The 18,781-nt window shown below is 39.2% G+C and overlaps 1 long non-coding RNA gene across 3 annotated transcripts; it reads right to left on the bottom strand.

Moving 5' to 3' along the window:
• Positions 1-484: 484 nt before the first annotated feature.
• Positions 485-4,795, bottom strand: LOC104115512 (uncharacterized). Of its 3 annotated transcripts, XR_011415449.1 has the most exons (4): positions 4,632-4,795; positions 3,558-3,906; positions 2,109-2,832; positions 485-717 (listed from the first exon to the last, which is right to left on the bottom strand). It is a non-coding gene; the product is annotated as an uncharacterized lncRNA (long non-coding RNA). The 3 variants fall into 3 exon arrangements; XR_690623.4 differs by lacking the exon at positions 485-717 and having other exon boundaries at positions 1,370-2,832; positions 4,632-4,791; XR_690625.4 differs by lacking the exons at positions 485-717; positions 4,632-4,795 and adding an exon at positions 4,362-4,620 and having other exon boundaries at positions 1,370-2,832.
• Between the last annotated feature and the right edge of the window lie 13,986 nt (positions 4,796-18,781).

The following is an 18,781-nucleotide window of genomic DNA, read 5'->3' as shown; positions in this document are numbered from 1 at the left end:
TTATTATTTAACCGCTGATGTCGGGGTCGGTAAAGCCTTTAGCGGCGATTGTTACAAACGCTGGTAAACAATATAAATTATTGCCGCTAAAAACTATAAGCTTTAAAGATAATTATTTGCGGCAATTATGATGGCTGCTAAACCCAATCCAAAACGGCTAATTATGCTCCTTTAACATCCATTTATATAGTCACTAAATTTAAAATAATTGCTGCTAAAAGTTCTTATGTTTAACGACAATTGTGTTGTGTCAATTAGAATGGCTATAATATCCCTTTTGAAAAATATCTTAGTTTTCCCTTTTAGCGTCCATTTTAATGGCTGATATATTCTACTAAATTGCCACTAAAAGTCAATATTTTTAATAATAATTATTTTCCGGCAATTATAATAGCTACAATATCCTTTATAGAAATATCTTAACCATTAATAATAGTTGCGACATTCGTCCAAAATATGATCCAAACAACAACATATATTAATATTAATTCAAAAAATATAATATATCTCATTAAATCCTAACAAACAAAAGTAAGTACTAATCAAAAATATTAATAAAATAAACTAATATTGTCTGAACTAAATAGCTAATGTCATTAAAAGTAATCCTCACATATAGCTAATGTCATTAAATGATAGTCTTCAAATTATTTTCGCAACTTTTAATCATATTGAAATCTTCCACCCGTAAAAGTATCGAACATCAAACTGTATGACCTGAAATTATAAATTAACTATGTCAAAAGATAAAATATAATGTGAAAAAATATCTTAAAGACTCCATCTCTGTCAGATTCTTTTTCACCCAACTCACTCACCTAACATTTATAAGCAGAAACAACTAGATGGATCAATAGGCGAGCAAAATGGATGTGCAAATAATGAAAGAAAGTTTCTTTCGTTGTTATGACAGAGAAGAAACAAAAAAATATCAAAAGCAGAGTATTAGCTTGGAGAATTAAAAAGAAGTTTTATATGCTTTCGGTATCTTCTTGGTACATTTTTAATGAAATTTACATTACCTTATCGAAAAAGGATATTTACCAGCATCTGGTCTCAAGAAATGCAAATGTTTTGTGCAATTGTTGGAGATTCAAACTTACCCAACAAAGACTCAACACACAGGCTTCACAAGATGCAGAAAGGTTTCATTAAATCCACCCACATTTCATAATTGACTATGCATCTAGAAAGAAAACGTTTTCTCATACAACATAAATTAAATAATCATTTTTTTTTTGAACATTCTATTTAACTTTCTTAACATCTATGGAACTAAAAGAAAAGTCACAAATCATCTTCGTATTTATTTTAATAACCAAAATCGTCAAGGGCTAGTGGCATAAGATTCAAAATAGAGTATGCAATGTTAGTATAAAGATCAGAAGTTAGATACCATCTATTTATAATTTCAAAGACAGAAGATTGCCAAGCAATTTACAAACTTTTGCTTGGATAGAAGCAATGGACAAGGTGTCATAGAAAGTAATAAACCAAACCTATGTTATTGTAATGCAACACAAGACATGGCAAGAGGAAAAAATAAAGATCCTCTTAAACCACTTGAAGAGATGACATCGACTTGCTTCTTAAATCCATTCATCCCATCAGTAACAACAGAAAGGAAAACTCGTTAGGAATTATCACTTCTTAAATTTATAACTCTACGCCGACATCTCAGTCATTGCAACTGCAGGTGGCTCTTGTGCAGTCGCTCCCATCTCTAGTGCTTATGGGTGCTGCTTGTTGTAAATGGGTGAAGTTGTGATTGACTTTCAGGTTTAAGGCTATAGGTTTGTCAACCATCCCAAGAATTCAAGAAGACAAATATGAATTGATTTAAAGACATAAAATGATGTCCATTTAACAGAATAAATAAATATATTTTTCACTATGTGGTATAATAATATTACACATATAATCACAATCAGAAAAAATATTTTCTTTAAAATGATTCACTACTATCACAACCTTACGACATCAACAACAGTAAAAAAAAATAATATATAAAAGCAAGAAGCATCTAAGGTAAGCCGAAATACTAGAACAAATTAATAAAAAAAAAAAGAACTCAAACAATAGTGCCGAAGGATAAAGATGGGTAGTACCATGAGAAGGTTGGGTATTTTCAGCAACACTAGGTATCCTTGATATTTGTGGTACTCGTTCATGTCCACTGTTGACGTCAGGGATCTAATAAATATTAACACTTTAGGTAACAATACTTTTATATAATTAAACTTTCATTAAAAATATCTAAAGCTTATGAAATCAAGTTATCTGTTCAGCTGAGGTGCTATTGCTATTTTGAGGCATAAATATAGTAGGAGCATATTTGCGCACGAGTTGTCTCATTTGGAGTAATTCTAATTGCATCTTTTCCTGATTTTCTTTCATCAAATTCATTTCTCCATTTTGTTTCTCCTTTAGCTCAATTATCTCCCGTTCTAACATTTGTATAACCTCATTAGACGAATCCTCTGCAATAATATTTCCCAAGGAAGACCTAACCCATAGAACAAAAGAAGTTGGACCAAGTCCTAAATCACAAATATACCCACTATTTTCATTTCCCAACACCTGGGAATATACATCGCCTTCCCACCAATTTCTTCTTTTCCTCCTTGTTAAAATTTCTCCAATCATCTACATGTAGAGGTGTTAGTTCTGGAGTTCTGGCAATAATTCCTAGAAAGCCAGCAAGCTTTCCACCCTCTTTCCCAATAGCTTGGTTACGATTATTGAACGGTACATCAATGGTCTTCCCCGACGGAAGTTTCCAAATATCTTTTAGTAAAGTAGGCCCACGAACCTTTCTTGCTTCCGAATTACCTAGAATGAAAAATATATGAATCATATGATGATTTCAAGAATCCTAACTCAAGATACGTTAGCATTACGCTACTGAAAGAGACTAGTAAATCATGAATATTACTATAAACGTCAGAATAACCCCAAAAAAAACAGCAATGTTCAATTTGCATAGATTAAGAAATAAGAACCATGCACCTGCCAAAATTATTTTTCGTACAAACTTGATTAGTCTCACACTTCATTAAAGCAGAATGTGACAACTTCATTATTAAACATTGTTGTTTTTTTTCATATTCACTTTACTACCTTCTGAAAGTTATGAGTTCTTTCATTAGTATGTGCTTCTAATTTATCATGGTGCTCTGTATAGGGAAATACTGCATATAAGGGAAAGTAGTGGAACAAAGCCGTGAGCTACTACATAGAAGCAATAAAATTGAATGATAAGGCCACATACTATTGCATCAGGTAGCTGCTTACTTATAATTGGGATGGTATGATAAAAAATCATGTAGAACTACTTCTTCAGTGCTTGATGGTCTAATATTTTTACTGAGTAATTTCACTTGCAGCTTTCAACAAGCTGAAGAGAACTGTACTAAAGCAATTTCACTTGATAAAAAGATATCAGGAGAAATTTAATTTCTGGAAATGTGCAATTGATATAAAGTGAACTCTTTTTTTGAGTTGTACTGTAATCTATACTTCAAAAGCAACAGATTGCAATACTAAAAAGGTATTACCTGAATCGTCATTATGTTGAATCTCAGTGCCACCAGCAGAACTATTCGACTCATTAGATTGACCATCGTGTGCTTGGGCTTAAGAGTAGTTCTGATCATCCATCAACTGCTCAATATATGGTTGGGCTCTAAAGTAGGTTTGACCATCCATCAATTGCTCAATATAAGGTCGCACATATTCATCATCATTTTGTTCAATTACCAGTTGATTGCGACCTCTAGTTTGCATAGTTCCTTTTCCAAAATGAAGAAATTATCTAGCTGCATTAAGTTATACTAGTACCAGATTAACTCCAACAGATCAGTAGGTCACATGCGAAATAGGAGGAAGCATCCCCCTTATCTCTAGCTGTGAAAAACAAACAAGTAGCGATTCATGCGTACAAACAAAGCCTTGCGATATAGATAGTTCTAGAGATAAGAGGTATTGATGCACCAGAAAAAATAATTGTCCAATGATAATAACACCTTAGCATATTGCAATGCAAGGCTACAACCAACAAAATATAAGTAAAAAAATCACAAAGAATCCACTCAAACATCCAATGATCAACCAATACAACCATGAAAAATACATAGATGACTAACATGCATCTTCTATAAAATGACTTACATTGAAAGAAAAAGATTTATTTGTAAAAATTAATGAACTATTGATCCAGAATATAGGAAAAATAAAGTTAAATAACTGTAAGAATAATTCCATATGAAAAAGATATGCTATAAAAATTAAAATTTTGTTTAATTCAAAATCAATGCCATAGATTCGTCAATACTAAATTAGAAAAGATATAAAGATTTTACTCATTCAGCGAATTGAACTTTGACAAATCGAAGCCATAGACCCAACCAGTAAGCAATTTTCATCAACCCAACACCCACGCAATCAAACACTACAGATTAGAGAGAGAAACTTATTGACGGCTTGCGGTTTTGGTTGCGGATACGATTTGTATACTATGAGTTTTTTCAACCCAACTAATTGGCAATTTTCAACCCAACACCCATACAATAAAATCAAAGATAGAGAAAGACCCATACAATAAAACATCAAAGATAAAGAAAGAAACTTACTTTTTGGTTGAGAATGTGGTCGGCAATTTTGCTCTTAAATGGCTTACAAATGAGATTGTATAATATGAGGGTTACTTTTTTGGTTAAGAAAGTGGCCGTCAATTTTGCTCTTGGATGGCTTGCGGAGAGATTGTGTAAGGGTTTTTAAGTTAAAGTAATTTATGTCTTTTTTTTTTTGGTAGTCTTTACGTTAAGTTGAGAGATTTAGGCGGGAGATGATTTAGCGAAAAATAAAAATTGGAGGCAATATTAAAAGTAAAAATAATAGCTTTCCCGTCTATTCTCTTGAATGGCCATTAAAAGTACACTAATTACCGGTTAATATTTATTGGCCGCTAATATTTGCCTTCTGTGAATAAATTAGCGGCAATTAGTTTATTGCTGCTAAATACCCTTTTTGTTGTAGTGCAAAGGGATTCAAGTGGTGTTATCCATTTATGTGTATGCTCATGATAATATCTAATGTTGAACTAACCTGTGATCAATCCATTAGGACAATAGCCTTTGGTGTTATAGCTCTAAAACTATATGTCTTATCTGTCCATGAGTCATATGACTCCAGTTGTTTGGTTCTTTAGCAACAGTAGTACAAGTGTTCCTGCCTCCATATGTTCTTAGAACTTGACTTTTAAACATATTCAATATGCGTTTCACTCACTTAATACTGAAGTATAGTCATACTGTCTCTATGAGTTTTTCCTAAGATATTCTGATAAGTAGGAGTATGCATTTGTGGGAGCAGAGTTTAACTCTAGGTTGGGCTGCTCTTCTTGGCACAAGCATTGCCCTGGGCCTTGAGACCCTTGGGAACTTTGAAGTATCGGGGGATTCAAAGGGGGCATCGGTATTGAGTAGAATTCTGTTCTTAGCTTTTAATTCATTGACACTTATTACTCTCTTTGGGTTTGATGTTTAATGAGAACGAAAGGTGTTCAATATGGATCATTTACTATGCATAATCTCCACACTAGTATGACTTTCCTTAGTATTTAAATATTGCCAGTGATCTTTACTTTTATTATTTGCTTACAAATTTTATATGGATATGTATAGAGTATTGTTATTCTAATAACTTTCTCTTCTTCTTTTTTTTAATATGTACAATGATTTGGGTGTGCTGAGTTCTTTAAGAACTCAGACCCAAGTCTTGCCTTGCTATGTCTCAGAAGGTTTAGAGTTAGCTGTTGCTCATGTTGCTCATCCCTGTTACTGATGAGCCTGCTTCTTCGAGGCCCAAACCTCCCAAAGTCACGTCTTTCCCTTTGCTTCTTTATTCGCTGTTTTTGTTATTCTCCAGTTACGCTATATCGTTATTCTTTGCTATGTTTCCTGTTGTTTTATCTTACATGTATATGATAATTGTATATTGGATTGAATGCTTTACTTTATCCTTTAACTCACATAAAATAACTTAGGCAAGCCTTAAAGAATGTAGGATTAAAAGAGGCATTAGTTAGCAATTAATTCTATAACCACTAATCGCGAGCTTGTTATCAATTCATTATGCCTTGCTAACCTTTTACTTAAAGATTTTTGAAACCCAAAGATAACGAAGGTGGTAATCCCTCTTTCAAAAAGAAAAACCAGAACTGAGTAGCGATTTTAAATCTTCTAAAAAGGGGATCAAATATTTCGAAAAGATTAAGGTGCTGCTGCCCTAAAATAAAGGCTTTCAAATAGTTTTCTACTTTAAAACCAAGATATATTTTAGGATCATTTTTTATAACACTTTCATCACATTAGGATAGTATGAACATCCATGATTTAGGAAACAAGGTGCTTTAACTTAGCTCCCATTTTACACATTTTATACAAATGTTCCATCTCCCAATGTTCTTTTCAAGTTTATATATACTAACACTAATTTTCTAAAGGCTTTTTCTTTAAATCCACCCTCTTTAAACCATACTCTTCCCTTATAGATATCATGTCCTAATATATGATAAGCTATACCCTGTGAACACTAGTTAAGGTATAGTACAAACAATTGATTCCAAATCTAGTATATATCCTATGGAGCTACCTCAGGTAAATTTTAAGGGGTGCCTAACACCTTCACCTTAGAAGAATACGAACCCTTACCCATAATCTCACCGGTTAGCAGACTAATAAAGAATATAACCTTTCGTAATTAACCCTAGTATACCTTTAATTATTAGGTGGCGACTCTATTTCATCAACAACAGAGAAATCACAAGTTGAATCTTATTTTGGCTAGTACAAAATAGGGTGCAACAATATAGAGACTCTGCTGAGGATTCACACTTAGGTTCTAACCTTAGCAGACGTAGACTGAAATTGGCACTTATATTTGTTTATACATTGTTTTAATTGTAGCTAAATTTTCAATTACTTTTTTACCTGCTTTATTTGGTCTATGCTTATTATCATGTTTATTGTTGCTACACCCTTATCTGTTACTGCTTTACATATATTGTCATCACATTTCTTCCTATCGAGTCTTGTCCGTACACTATCATACATAATGGCACACGAGGGCTATCTTTTACACCCCTCCGAACCTACTTTTAAAAACTCTCTAGTTTAAGAGAATGGCTTTGTCTGATCAACTGACATAACTTCTCAAAGTCTTCGGTCCAACTCAAAAGTAGGAAATACTCTGCTCTAGCAAAATAGGCCATATTGCATAAACCTTAGGTGAGTCGGTCCTTAACATCGACACATAATTAGGAAAACCTCCCTAATATCAACGAGTCATGCACCCAACGACATAACTTTTGTAGAAAGATGAACAAACCCGATGAGACACTTAAAGATCCAAAGCAAACACTTACCAAAACCTTTCTTTACCCACTTCAGAAAATGGAAATAAACCAAAATATCCCCTAGATTAACATAGTGATGGGAGCGCCACACAAGTTAAAGCAGTGGTGGAAGAACATTCACCGGGAACACGGAGATGAGGTTTGGATACACCTAGGGGTACTAATCGCATTGCTAAACATCCGAGCAGACAGGGTGCTCACTCGCCTGCTGATAGAGTTCTGGGATCCGGATAAGATGGTGTTCAAGTTTGCCGACTGTGAGTTAGTACCGACATTGGAAGAAGTTACTAGTTTCACGGAGCTGTCATTCATAAGAAGGAAGCTAATACTACCAGTCACTATGCCCGGTTATAGGTTCTTGGATGCTTTGGGTCTGGCTAACAGTCGAGGTCCGAGAAATATCGAGGATGAATTGGTGAGCCTATATCAGCTGTTCGATAGATTTGGACATTGCGAAAGCTATGAGTGGTATTCAGGAGAGTTTCAATGTGATCAAGCAACGTGGGAGAGTCTTGAGCCTATCACTTTCTCATTGGCGTTGTTGGGATTATTGGTCTTCCCGAAGAGGAGGGGTCGGATCAATATCAACTTATTACCCATGGTTCTGGCAACCTTCCGTGGTAACCTTCAAGCTACTTTGGTGCCGATGGTGCTGGCTGAGATTCTAAGGGCTTTGTCTGCATGTGCACGAGGGTATTATTTCTTTAAGGGTTGTAACTTTCTACTTCAAATCTGGGCCACAGAACATTTCTTCCAGCGAGAGGCCACCATTGACTACTTTGTTGGCGTCAACAACATGATCCGCAACCACAACAAGAGGACGAGACATTGGGTTTTCCCAAATGGGCAAGAAGAGTGGAGGGAAATGCTGACTATTCTAAGTGGAGAACGGGTCAACTGGAAGCTATCATGGTTATGTGGGAGGGCAATCTTAAGGACTCCTCATAAATACTTCATTGAGCTAATTGGACTTGTGAGCATCCAACCATACTCACCCTGCGGGTTCTTAGACAGTTCGGAATGATCCAGGATGTGCCTATATGGACGAGAACAATGCTATATGAGGACGAGTACAACGGACAAATTCCAATTCCTAGGAAAAGAAGGCTCCAAGAAGAGTGGAACGATCTGGTCACAATGCCGATGGGTCAAAACTCGTGGTGTACTCCGGAGTATTATGTCTGGATCAACGAGGAAGACAAGCTAGCCCGACCAAGAAGAGAGGGTATAGCCTGGCTAGAGGACGCAGTGCTACTTTGCAAATCTACCATGAGATTCTGCCATATTACCTTGTGACTACCTCAATGCACCGTCAAGTGATCCCAGGATCCATCGATCATATGTTTCCACCTGCGGAAGACGATGACCGGGTAGTGGAGTGCATTCAAATAGAGTCTGGGGTAGATCCAGAAGAAGATCCAGAGGAAGGGTCTGAGTTCAACAATGACGAGGAGGAGTTTGAAGAAGATCCGGAGGAAGAGCCCGAAGAAGAAGAGGAGATGGGAAACGATTTTGGGGATGGTCGCTAGACGTTGGTTGATTTCCCCTGCTTTCCCACTTTATACCCTTATCCTCAGTTTTTCTTACTTTCCTAAAGGGTGAGTTGTTTAAGACTATGCAGTTCTATGAATATCAGAAACAGTGATGTAATCTTTGTTCCCACTTATCTCAGTCCATACATTATCAATGAAAACAAACTTGCTTCAAATCTAAATGTGTGAAGTCTAATTGTTTGTCAAACATCTGCGATTTGGGCCTACCTCCAGTAATGAGAGAACCCACAAATTATAGGAAAATGCATTGGCCTTAATACGTGAATTAATTGCTCTGTGTGATTTCCTGCTTGTATAAATGAAGAAACTAACTTCTGTTTCTTTTTCTTTTTCTTTCTTGTTTTTTACTTTATTATTAGTCCCCAAAAAGAAAGTTGGTTTGTGTCGACCCAAAACGGGCGGAACCACCATACAATCTAAGATCAAATGGAAAGATGCCAGCTATAAAAAACCCGACTGAACATTCTCAGGTCATAGCCGACAGCCCGGGGTGATCGGGAGAGAAGGATGATACCAAGAATGATGAACACGTGGACAGGATGGCCCAGGAGATAGAGTCTTTAAGGGAGGAAGTACAACATATCATGGAATTAGCACATATGGTCGTGACAACGCTCCCTCAATCACCTCGCTTTCCTTCTTTGGATTCAATTCCTGACTACTTTCCTTCCACATCACGCCAAAACAACAACACCCCAACTTCAGTCCCCACCACTCAAGTCATACCTTTAGTAACCCCCGCAAACCCACCAAATACCCCTATCCACACTCCCTACGTACCATAGTACGTTCAAACACCACAAAATCTGCATATCACCACTAACGCAACTCACACCCCTCCTCGTGACGGAGCCACTTTTACCACTCACCCAAATCAGAACATACCCGTGGCACATTCTGCCGCCCATGAGCGATATGTTCCTCTTGTATATGTCATTTCTGAACCTACCTTTACAATGCCTGTCACGGTCAGCGTGCCTTATGATATTAACCAATACGCCGAGATGGAGAGGGAAGCTAGGCGTAAGGAAGAGGAGTCAGTATCTGACCAACTGCAAATCTTGAGAAAATAAATAAAGAACCTCCAAGTCGCCAGGGGAAGTGAGAGTTTGGACTACGAGGATCTTTGTATCCATTTGGATGTGGATATGCCAGCAGGGTAAAAGCCTACAAAGTTCGATATCTTCGATGGAACGGGTCATCCCCATGCGCATTTGAGGGCATATTGTGATAAGTTAGTCGGAGTGGGGAGGAACGAGAAGCTATGAATGAAGTTATTCATAAGGAGCCTGATGGGAGAAGCACTCACCTAGTATACTCGACAAGATCCGCGAAACTGGAGAACCTGGCAAGATATGGCGGAGGACTTCATGAATCGCTTTCGATTCAACACAAAGATCACTCCCAAGAGGTTCACACTGGTAAACCTGCAGAAAAAGCCATCTGAATCATTCCCAGAATATGCACATCGGTGGAGGTCAGAGGCCATCATGGCACAATCTCCACTGGACGACAGTGAATTAATAAAGTATTTCATCAGGGCGCAGAAAGGGATATACTTCAAAAAAATGATGGGAATGATGGGATAGAAATTCTCCGAGCTGGTCAAGATGGGAGATTTCTTTGAAGAAGGTATAAAACCCGATAAAGTACAATCCATGACTGCACTGCAAGCGGCCAGCAAGGCAATCCAATCAGGGTCAATTAGTAGCGGAAAGAAGAAGAAAGAAGAGGTCTCAGCAGTCGTCCCTTATTATCAACCCAACCCACATCACTAAAACACTTCCTATTCCCCAAACAACCATTCACCACCACCTGCTTACTCTCCAGTCTATAACACCCAGCCATATTACCACCCCGAACCTCAATACAACCCTCCTCGAGCTCACAACAATCCGAACCCACAATGACTATTTGCTCATGTCCAAACCACTACCCTCCAAAACTGACCTACTTATGCACCACGCCCTCATCCCAATTTTTAAGAGAGGGGTCCCAGAAATTATATGCTGAGCCTCTGGCCCAATTGTTTGAGAGATTGAGAAGATCAAGATTGATACATCCAGTGGAAGGAAGGTTTCTTAAGTATCCCTCCAAGTATTTTGATGCAACTAAAAGGTGCGTGTACCATTCCAACGTGCTTGGGCATGATATTGAAGACTGTTTTAAGCTGAAAAATGAGATTGAAACACTGATCAAGAGCAGAGCCATTCAGTGCACTCTGGCACCGTCCAATGTGAATCGTAATCCACTACCAAATCACCAAAACCAGGGGGTCATCATGATCACATTGGACAAAGAATATGATATGAAGGGAATGATTGTCACAATAGGAAATGCAGAAGCCGCCAGGATCCCACCTCAAAGGACTCCAATGATTCAGTGGACCTACGGTGACAGTTCAAACTTATTAGCATCAACCTATTATTGCTACATGGAACGAAGAGAGTCGTGAATACAAAAATATCCAATGGACGTACCAACAAAAAGGGAAGGCCAAGATGACAGACTCTATCGCAACCCATGGTATGACTAGGTCTGGTAGATGCTATACTCCTAAAGATGCAAATCGAGGGAACTTAAGAAGAGAGCAGATTCAAAGAAGGAACATAACAGACCTAGAAGCCGCCAAATTCTGGAAAAAATGTCGACCAAAGAGTACTCCGTGGCGGAGCAGCTAAAGAAAACTCCAGTGCAGATATCAATCATGGACTTACTGATGAGCTCCGACAGTCATAAGGATGCCCTGTTGAAAGTACTAAGCAGGGTAAGTGTACCAAGAAACACCACTAGTGAGGCGCTAGCCACGACAATTGGGAAAATGGTCGAAGCAAATATGATCACTTTTAGAAGAGACAAACTTCTTGTTGAAGGCGTAAGTCACAACAAACCCCTTCATATTACTGTCAAATGTGGGGATAAAGTGGTGTCCCGAGTGTTGGTAGATGGAGGGTCAGGAGTCAACATTTTTTTTCTCTCTACCCTGAGGAAGTTGGGAATCCATTTGAGGGAAGTCAAGGAAAGTCACGTGAGGGTAAGGTCTTTTGATGGTTCACAGAAGGATGTCATCGAAGAAATTTATTTAGCTATGCAGACCGGGCTGGTTGAATTTCCCATATTGTTTAAAGTAATGGATATCTCTTCTTCATACAACTTGCTGCTAGGAAGGCCCTGGATACACATGGCAGGGGCCTTCCTATCCACTCTACACCAGTGCATGAAATTTGAGTGGGGATGTCAGGAGATCGTGGTCAATGGCGAATGGGGCCATAAAGCTTATTTGGAGCATGTTGTCCCGTTTATTGAAGGGCTAGACGGTGTTGCCTTTCATGCAATGGAAATCATACAGACCACCGAAATAGAAGAGACTGAACAAAACTTGGGAATGTAGTCTCCGTATAGATCCAAGATGGCTTTGCGACAGATGATGACATATGGATACAGACTAGGAACATGGTTGGGAGCTAGGTTGGACGGGATCATAGAGCTAATTGAACCAAATGGGCAGAAAGAAAGGGCCGACATAGGGTATCGGCCTCCGATGGGAAAAGCTCATACTGGTTGCACCGGGAAAAATGTTTTTGTGCTAGAGCATATTTCAAGTCCAAGCCAGAGTTCAATACCAGAAGATGATATCATCGATGGAATGGGAAAGTTGTTCGTGAATATGATTGAAGAAATATTGTGAAGGAGTTAACATCAATACACCGACCATCAGGGATGCTGAACTAGGGGAAGAACTGCGGAATTGGACCGCTAATCCATCTTTGGTTCGCCGGGAGTCTTGGTAGTGTGGAACTGTAAAAGTTTTCTTTTGAAAGCGCACGGTTAATTGAGGCTTGCACCGTGTCTGTATATTTTTTTTTTTTATCATTTGCCTCTTTTGATGAAATGAAAAAGAATCATTTTCTTAAAATATTGCAACTTTATTTACCGCTTCATTTATACTTAGTTTTCCTTTTCAGTAATCAAAATGATGAAAACCCTCATTCCGCGATTGTGACATATAACGAAACCATCGAGCGCAACAACCCAGATTACGAGGAGTATGACGAGAGTATAATGCCAGACAATCTCCCATAAGAAATCGAATAGCTAGAGAGTCACAAAAATCCCAACCTCGAAGAAACGGAAGTGGTCAACCTCAGAAGTGAAGAATATGTAAAAGAAACCAGAATCAACATTCATCAAGAAGCCGAGCAGAAGGAAAAACTGGTTGAGCTCCTCTGAGAATACATCAATGTGTTCACGTGGTCATATGATGACATGCCAGGATTAAGTACTAACATTGTTTCGCATCGACTGCCCATTGATCCTACTAGACTATTGGTCAAACAGAAACCCAAAAAATTCAAATCTGATTTAAGTCTGAGAATAAAGGAGGAAGTGACCAAACCGATAGAGGCGAATGTGGTAAGGGTCTCCAATTATCCCAGATGGTTAGCAAATATCATCCCAGTACCCAAGAAAGATGGAAAGATTAGGATATGCATGGATTACCGAGATCTCAACAAAGCTAGTCCAAAGGACGACATCCCTTTACCAAATATCCACATCCTCGTCGACAACTGCGTGAAGCATTAGTTGCAGTCATTTGTGGATTGTTTCGTTCGGTACCACCAAATCTTTATGCATGAGGAAGATGCGGAAAAGACAACCTTCACTACACCTTAGGGAGTTTACTACTATAGAGTTATGTAGTTCGGTCTCAAGAATGCCGGTGCCACCTACATGAGGGCCATGATGATCCTTTTTCACGACATGATTCATAAGGAGATCGAAGTATATGTGGACGACGTCATCATCAAGTCTCGAAAGAGTTCAGAGCATTTGGACGATTTGAAGAAATTTTTTGAGCGCCTGCGGAGGTACAATTTGAAATTGAATCCAGCAAAATGCGCATTCGGAGTCCCAGCTGGAAAATTATTGGGCTTCATCGTAAGCAGAAAAGGGATAGAACTGGACCCATCAAAAATCAAGGCCATTCAGGAATTGCCACCACCCAGGAGTAAGAAAGAGGTGATGAGTTTCTTGGGTAGATTAAAATACATCAGTCGTTTCATAGCCCAGTCCACAGTATTCTGTGAACGTATTTTCAAGTTGTTGAAAAAAGATGCTGCCACAAAATGGACAGAAGAGTGCCAGAAAGCCTTTGACAGAATTAAGAAATATTTGTCAAATCCACCAGTGATGGTTCCCTCCGAGTCGGGGAAGCCATTGTTGCTATATCTGTCAGTCTTGGATAACGCCTTCGGCTGTGTGTTGGGACAACATGACGAAACTGGGAGAAAGGAACAGGCCATCTACTACTTAAGTAAGAAGTTCATGCAATGCGAGGCCAAATACACTTTTATAGAACACACTTGATGTGCTCTAACTTGGATTACCTAGAAACTAAGGCATTACATGTCAGCATTCACAACGCATCTGATATCTCGGCTCGACCCACTCAAGTACATCTTCTAGAAGTCGATGCCAACCGGAAAGCTCGCTAAATGGCAAATTCTTCTCAACAAATTTGACATTGTGTACACAAGTCAGAAAGCTATCAAGGGGCAAGCTTTAGCCGACCACCTCGTAGAGAATCCAGTGGACGGGGATTATGAGCCACTCGCTACGTATTTTCCCGACGAAGAAGTATTATTTGTTGGAGAAGATATTGCATAATCATACCTCGAATGGAGAATGTTCTTTGATGGAGCAGCAAACTTCAAAGGAGTCAGAATTGGGGCAGTCCTAATTCGGAATCTGGACAGCACTATCTAGCATCGCCAAAGATAAGATCCCCCTGTACCAATAATATGGTTGAATATGAGGCGTGCATCCTTGGGATCAGAATGGAAGATGACATGAACGTCAAAGAACTTTTGGTCATAGGGGATTCCGATCTATTGATACACCAAGTCCAATAGGAATGGTCCACCAAAAATGTCAAAATCCTTCCATACCTGCACTATGTAAAAGAGCTATGCAAGAAGTTCATGAAGATTGAGTTCAAACACGTCCCCAGGATTCAGAACGAGTTTGCCGATGCATTTGCAACTCTATCATCTATGATTCAGCATCCAGACAAGAACTACACTGACCCTATCGTGGAAGAGATAAGGGATCAACATGTCTATTTCTTCCATGTAGATGAAGAGCCAGATGGTAAACCATGGTATCACGACACCAAGAGATTCCTTGCAACCAGATAGAACCCAAAAAATACTACTAATAGTCAGAAGCGAGCCCTTAGGAGGTTGGCAAATCACTTTTTTCTCAACGGGGAAGTCTTGTACAGGAGGTCCCCAGACTTGGGTTTGTTGATATGTGTAGATGCCGCCGAGGCAACCAGGTTATTGGAAGAGATACGTGTAGGAACATGTGGACCCCACATGAATAAGTTCACATTAGCCAAGAAGATCTTGAGAGCTGGATACTTTTGGATGACTATGGAAAGTGATAGTATCCACTATGTACAGAAGTTTCACTAGTGCTAGGTTCACGGGGATTTCATCCGGGTTCTGCCCAATGAGTTGAATGTGATGGGTTCACCCTGGCCATTTCCCGCTTGGGGCATGGACGTGATTGGACCAATAGAACCCGTTGCGTCAAACGGGCACTGCTTTATCTGGTATTTATCGACTACTTCACTAAATGGGTTGAAGCATCTACCTACAAGGCCGTCATAAAGAAGGTAGTAGCGAATTTCATCCGAAACAACATCGTTTGCCTATTTGGAATACTGGAGTCTATCATCACTGACAATGCCGCTAACCTCAATAGTGACCTCATAAGAGAAATTTTCGAGAAGTTCAGAATCATCCACCGCAACTCCACAGCCTATAGACCACAAATTAATGGGGAAGTCTAGGCAGCCAACAAGAATATCAAGAGGATTCTGTGAAACATAGTGGACAATCACAGACAGTGGCACGAGAAACTATTCTTCGCCTTGCTGGGTTATCGGACCACCATTAGAACATCCACTGGGGCAATGTCGTACATTTTAGTATACGACACTGAAGCTGTGATACCCGCAGAAGTCGAGATACCATCTTTAAGGTTCATTCAAGAGGCCAAGTTGGACGATTTTGAGTGCTTACAAATTTCATATGATATTTATATAGTATTGTTATTCTAATGACTTTATCTTCTTCTTTTTTGAACATGTACAATGATGGGCCTACTGAGTTCTTTAAGAACTCAGGCCCAAGTCCAGCCTTGCTATGTCTCAGAAGGTTTAGAGTTAGCTGTCGCTTGTGTTGCTCATCCCTGTTACTACTGTGCCTGCTTCTTCGAGGCCCAAACCTCCTAGAATCACTTCTTTCCCTTCGCTTTATTCCCCTTAATTGGGATGAAACTGGAACCTTTGTGGATTGGAAAAGTCAACACACACGGCATACGTGGGAAGGCGGCCTAGCTGATCGGATGGAGATCAGACGCCATATTGTGCATATGGTGGTACTACTCTTGGTAACAACTTTCTTTCGCATCACATGTCAAACCACATTGTTCGTGGGGAGATGGCCTAGCCGATCGGACGTGATCAGACTCCGTGCTAACAAAGACGGTGGTATATCAGTGTTAATGATCTCCCAACCAAAAATTATATATGAAGTTCGTATTTTGAAAATTATTATGTTTTAACTGGACGTTTGGATATTGTTGATTGTTACTTGCTGTTTCTATGTGTTGCCTTTTCTTATATGGGCATTCTATTTTGAAAGAGAATTTTTAGCTATTCATACTAGTGCTATTCGACAATACTAACGTCCCTTTTGCCGGGGGCGCTGCATCTTTAATGGATGCAGGTGGTTCTTCAGTAGGCGATATTGATCAGTGATAGCAGTACACTCTTTTCAGCTGATTTGGTAAGCCCCACTTCATTTCGGGGTCATGTATCTTTTATTTCTCAAGTACAGTATTTTGAGGTATAGCCGGGGCCTTGTTGCCGATATTTCCATATTACTCTTCTATTGTACTTAGAGGCTCCATAGACAGGTTGTGGGTTATGGTTGATGTTGGGAATTAAACTAGAAATGTTGGTACTTGGAAATTATGTTTTTCATTAATTCTATAAACTCGTAATGTTTTGAAAATTATGAATGAAGCTACTAATGGGAATGAAAAGGAAGTTGTTAATAAAATCTTTTCAGTGATTGATTAATGGAGTACATCTCCTCTTTATTCATGGATGAGTTTGGGTAGAAGGAAGTCTAATAGGCTTGCTCGGCCGGGTTCTCTCGGTTGAGCGCTGGTCGCGCTCCATGAGTTTGGGGCGTGACAATTCCATCGCCTTCACCGTCGTGTGTATTTTGGGCTACCGAACGGACTCCCTCGTGGATGCTGTTCTCAGGATCGGTAGGCAAATTTGCATTGATGGCCACATGTGAGTTAGCGTCGATTGGGTCCGCAGCCGGAACTCCGTTGGGGTCGACAGGGGGCACCTCGTTACTGAGTGCCATATTGTTGTTCTCGCCATGGTGGCCAGACTTATCATCCACGTTCAAAGGAGTAGATTGAGAGTTCGACATTTTAAACTTTAACCTGAAATTAAAAATACTTTAAGAACAAGTGTAAAATAGGGTGTGTTAAGGAGATTTGTATCAAATTGTCACTATTATCCTTAGCCTCCATGGTGGGCGCGAAACTGTTTACTCTTAAAAATGGATAACAATTAAATTTGTTTGTGATTTTAAGGATACGTGGATTAATTCAATACAAACGGTAAATATTGCTAGATTGAACAGATAAAAGATGTAATAAATTGCCAAACTACTCGAAAACAAGGGAAAGGGAATGATTCTGGACTCGACGGCAGCCTCAATGAGATATCCGTCCTCGATCCCTGACTGATAGTAATGGAACAATGATCAACAAGTGTAAGAACTTTGAATAACAGAAAAATAATAGTATATTTCCTTAGTATGCGTGTTACAATCTGTTTAATGAACAATCAGACCCCCCCTCCTTTATATAGTAGGGGAATCCTACTCTAGGTACAATTCCATAAAAGGTAAAAAAAATCTTCCGTTTAAGTAATCACCGGATTTCCGCCGGTACGTGCCGAAAATCTACGCCGTGATACCCGGATGGTCACGGATATCACGGCCCTCTGTTAATCGTGTTCGGTTGCCCGATAATGTTCTCTGAAGTCTTTTGAGATTCGGACCGATCCCGGGGTCATTGCCCCGATATTTCCGAAGGCGGGCATCGTGCCCCCGGACCCTGTATCGATGAGACCCTTGCCTCGATTCCGGCTCCTTATCGTCACGCCTCTTGCTTGATTTACCTTATCGGAAACCGGGCGGTCCCGTTCACCCGTATACAATGTTAACAGAGTTTCATATTTCACTAAGGAAGACGATACTTTGACCAATGCATCTATATAATCTGGGTACAAATCTAAGCGGGTCTCCAAATCATTGTCTTTCTAATCCTATCCTATCTTTTGTCGCAACTTGGAGTTGTGAAGAAACTCCAAGACAAGTCAGTCCAACTGGACTGAGTTCGCTGCCACGTTTTCTTCCAGTCCGCTATCTCTCTCACGCATGTTGGGTTTGATTAGCCAAGAATAGGAGTCTAGTTCATTTTATCTTTATCTTTATCATTATATATTTGGTGTTGCGATCTGACTAACAAATTATTGTATTACTGTGTTTGTGTTGATTTTCTTTAGCATGATCACTTAGGTACATATTTAGTTGGTGCAATTAAGATTACGCTCGTTTTCCTAAGGGAGCTAAACAGAAATTTTGATAGCATTTTGTTTTGGTAAGCAATTAAAATCCAAGATCCTTATAGAAATAACTCGTCTAACAAGAAC

The sequence above is a fragment of the Nicotiana tomentosiformis genome, chromosome 4, assembly GCF_000390325.3.
Source record: "Nicotiana tomentosiformis chromosome 4, ASM39032v3, whole genome shotgun sequence".
NCBI classification, from domain to species: domain Eukaryota; kingdom Viridiplantae; phylum Streptophyta; class Magnoliopsida; order Solanales; family Solanaceae; genus Nicotiana; species Nicotiana tomentosiformis.
This window is presented reverse-complemented; position numbering and strand designations above follow the sequence as displayed.